This window comes from Bidens hawaiensis, unplaced genomic scaffold (genome assembly GCF_021521415.1).
Source record: "Bidens hawaiensis isolate Kalapana, Puna unplaced genomic scaffold, B.hawaiensis_p1.1 tig00084006_1, whole genome shotgun sequence".
Lineage (NCBI taxonomy): Eukaryota > Viridiplantae > Streptophyta > Magnoliopsida > Asterales > Asteraceae > Bidens > Bidens hawaiensis.
In genome coordinates, this window is record NW_027506779.1 from 10,932 (window position 1) to 15,381 (window position 4,450).

Below are 4,450 nucleotides of genomic sequence, written 5' to 3' on the forward strand. Positions count from 1 at the left end.
TTGCGCAAATGTATTAAAGAACATGTATCGTCTGTGCAGGTAGCAAGAAACATACTATCTTGCTGCAAAGGTGGAACCGAAGAGGTTTATCAGTAATTATAGATTCAACACCGAGTTGTCCCTCCATTATTTAAGTAACCTTTTTGTCGAATCTTTTAATCCTGCAAATGATAAATAAAGAAAAAAAAGGGGATATGATGAAATTGTAGATAAGTAGACCAAAGCGGGATATATTTTTATTTTGTAATAGATCTAACTCAATTCTGATCCTTGGTTGATCTGGTGATTAATTAATAATTATCTGCTGACATGCTGAATGTTAGGTCAGTAAACAAAGTAAATGTTGGATTAATCATTCGTGAACCTTTCAGCGGAAATTTCGTTGATGTACATTAATTTAATAACAAACTAATACAAACAAATTTTTTTGTTCATTTAACCAACTGATCGAACATAAACACATGTTTCGTTCGCTCACTTGCGTTTCTTTACGTTCGTTTATTATAAATGGATGAATCATACATTCGAACCACTAATTTGGATGTGCTTGTTAGCTATTAATATTATTGTATATTTAATGTTTTTGACTTGTTCAGTTATCTTCGTATATGTTTGCTTAGTTATGTTCATTTGTGCTCATTCATTTGTGTTCATTACGTTCATGAGCTGCTAGTTTAGATTTTTAACGAACGAACACGAACAAGTTCATTTTATTAACGAACGAACATGAACAAAAAAAATCCGTTCGATTAGTTGCTCGTATTCATGTTCGTGTTCGGTTAAAGTTAAATGAACGAACAATAACATGCCTCCGTTCGTGTTCGTTCGTTTACATACATGTCTACAAAATGGTGCCGTGGGGGTTTAATGCTGACTTGTCAGGCCACATCCTACCCGTTGGCAGCTGATGTGGCATGACTCATGAGGCATCATCATTTAAGTTTTAACATCCACATTACCATTCAGCAGGTCACCAGTTGATATATCAATAAAGCATGTAAACCATTACCTACGTCTGAGAATTAAGAACTATGTTCCGTGTATCCACGTCAGCATCCCATTCTTGATCCAACATGTTCTCAAATAACTCACCAGCTATACCCGTTTGCCCAGTTTTTACACAAATAACCGCTCTGTAAGATTTAATATGAGGTTCAAAACCAAACCGAATAATCAATAAGAATACAGTTCGGTTTTCGGTTCGGTTCAGTTTTCTTTTTATTCGGTTTCAAACTGAATAATCGATAAGGATTTTTAACTTCATTACCAACCCATAGCCGGTCCAGGGGTACGAATGTAATTTCCACCACATCACCAATAATCCATGCACGAACACAACCCATTTTTAAAATGGTGAAAACGACTGTTATCCCTAACAATAATCTCCCGATCATAAATCTTGGACAAAAGTTTTTTAACCGAGTGACAATCGTTACACACCCGAAGATTCTTCACTACCCGAATCGGGATCCCGGGCTTCAAACTCAGTAACCCAAAAGCAATAGCTAACCTCTCACTATAAGTTTCCAGTTCACTTACTTTCTCATCATCCCCTTCAACATTAAGCAAAACTTGTGACTTATCAGCTACATACCCTAAAGATTTAAGTCGTTCCTTAATCTCACTCAGCTTATGGTAAATCTCGTTATTCTGAGGGTGTGATTTATCACCCGCAATGAACTCATGAACCTCGTTTTCATACTCTATGAAACTGCATCCGGGATCTTTTTTAACCCCGGTTTTTGTCATTGTATCCCTAATACGTGACACTTTGTCCCAATTTCCATTGGCAGCATACATATTAGACAAAAGCACATAACTTTCTATAAAATTAGGGTCGCTTTTATCACATTTTGTGCAGCATATTCACCGATTTCTAACTTTTTATAGATCCTTGAACCACTGAGTAAACTCATCCAGATAACTTTGTTTCGTTTCATGGGCATGTTTTCTATCACATTCTTCGCTTCTTCAAGATGACCCGATCGGGAAAGAAGGTCAATAAAACAACCGTAATGTTCGATTGTTGGTTCTATTTTATACTCGTTTATCATCATGTTAAAGTATCTTATCATCATGTTAAAGTATCTTCTCCCGTCTTCAACTAAACCTGCATGATTACAAGCATTCAACACACCAATGAAGGTGATAGAATTGGGAACAATCTCCGTTTTAAGCATTTTGAGAAATAGATCGAGAGCGTGTTTAGCCCGTCCGTGTGTTCCCAATCCGGTTATTATGGCAGTCCAATGGCCTAGCTTTTTGTTTGGTATGGTTTCAAAAACCGTTAAAGCGGTCTCGAAGCTCCCACATTTGGAATACATTTCAATTAGTGAAGTACCGAGTATGTTATCTAACTTGTGACCGTTTTTAACCATATACGAATGAACCCACCTTCCTTTGCTAAGAAGGGTTAACCAGGAAATAGCTGATAATGTGCTAACCAAAGTACTATCCGTCGGGATGTACCCCAAATTTAGGAGCTCAGTGAACAGCTTTAGAGCTTCTACACACAGTCCGTTATGTTCATACCCTGCTATCATTGAGTTCCATGTAATTATATCTTTATCTTCCATTACATTAAACAAGCCACGCGCAGAAACATAATCACCCGCTTTCATATACCCGTTGGATTTATTTGTGACTTTGAGGAGCCGTATGAGATGAAAATCTCATGTACGGTTTTGCAATAGGGATGGGAACAGTGATGTTATCATCTACTATGATTATCTAACAGTTCAATTACAGTTGATATAGTTGAAGCGCAGTCAAAATATGGTTTTTGGGGATGGAATTTGTGGCGTCAACCTATAGGGTTTCTAGTTTTTCTAATTTCTTCCCTAGCCGAGTGTGAACGATTACCCTTTGATTTACCAAAAGCAGAAGAAGAATTAGTAGCAGGTTATCAAACCGAATATTCCGGTATCAAATTTGGTTTATTTTATGTTGCTTCATATTTAAATCTACTAGTTTCTTCATTATTTGTAACAGTTCTTTACTTGGGGGGTTGGAATCTTTCTATTCCGTACATATATGTTCCTGATCTTTTTGATATTACTAAAAGGGGTAGAATTTTTGGAACAATAATTGGTATCTTTATTACATTAGCTAAAACTTATTTGTTCTTGTTCATTCCTATCGCATTCCACGAAGCCACGTTCCTACTCGGCATTCCATCGAACACCTTACGCGCGTCATCCACTCTCCACATTTACACAACCCATCAGCCATCACTGTCCACGACACGACATCTCTCTCGGTCATTTCAGCAAACAACTCCTCCGCAAGGTTGATCTCACCCGCCTTGACATACCCGTCTAGTAACGCGTTCCAGGAGACCAAATCCCTCTCAGGCATTTCGTCGAACAGCTTCCGTGCAGAGCCGACATCCCCAAACTTGGAATACATGGTAACCAAACTAGTCAAGACAAACAAATCCAAGCAAAACCCAAGTTTAAAAGTCAAGCCGTGAAGCTGTGCCCCTTCTTTAAGCTCCCACAGGCTTTAAGCACACAAGGTAAAGTGAAAGCATCGGGTAATAAAGCGGAGCGTGTGATGAAATGAAGAAAGATAACAAGGGCTTGCTGTGAGCGGTGGTTTTGGATGTGGGTTTTGATGAGGGTGTTCCAAGAATGCAAAGTGGGTGCTTGGAAGTGGTCAAGAGTGGTGGACTTGGAGTAGGTGTAGAGAGAGATAAGGCGGGAAGAGATTAATGGGTGGTTGAAAGTTGAGGTTTTGAGTGAGATTGCGTGGAGTTGAGCTGCTTCGATTGGGTTTCTGTAGATTTGGAACGGGTAGAGGTTGAGGTTTGGGTTTGGTGGGAGACAAGAAGCTGAAACTTGAAGCATGTTGTGAAAGAAAGGTGGATGATGATGAAGATCAAAAAAAAGTTGGTAATTAATTGGTGCGACCGGTAATTGTTTTCTATATTTTTGGTACCGGTAACAACATTCCCAACAAGAAGATTATATTTATAAAGTTATTGTTATTCCAAAAGAACTAGAAAAGATAATTTGAGGTGGCCTTTTTGCGAACGATGGGACCGGGTGTAGGTTTGGGTAGCTCATAGAAAAAAAAAATTTTGTTAAAGGTAAAAGATGGTGATGATGTACCAATGTTTTTATAATTTCTTATTGGGTGAGTTTTGAATGGCTTTATAAAATTGTGTTTTTTTGACGTGGAAGTTGATTAGATATGTTTTTTGGTGTGTTTGTTCCTCTTTATTGTGGATGCTCTTATTACCCCTTGTTTCTGTATTCTTAAGGCTCAATATAGACCAAATTAGGAGAAAGGCTGAAATTGACCCATTAATTTGAAAGTTCCATTATTGTTACTGTGAAAATGGACGAGGACGATGTCTTTGGAAGCGTGCCGATAGTTTCCAAGCTCCAGTAACACACGCAACCACGTGTAACATTTCTGACAAGATCGAACAACTTTAAAGAAAACC

At 38.1% G+C, this 4,450-nt stretch overlaps 1 pseudogene; it reads right to left on the reverse strand.

The window, feature by feature from the left end:
• Positions 1-1,260: 1,260 nt before the first annotated feature.
• LOC143618524 (pentatricopeptide repeat-containing protein At5g66520-like) lies at positions 1,261-3,848 on the reverse strand (annotated as a pseudogene).
• Positions 3,849-4,450: the final 602 nt, after the last annotated feature.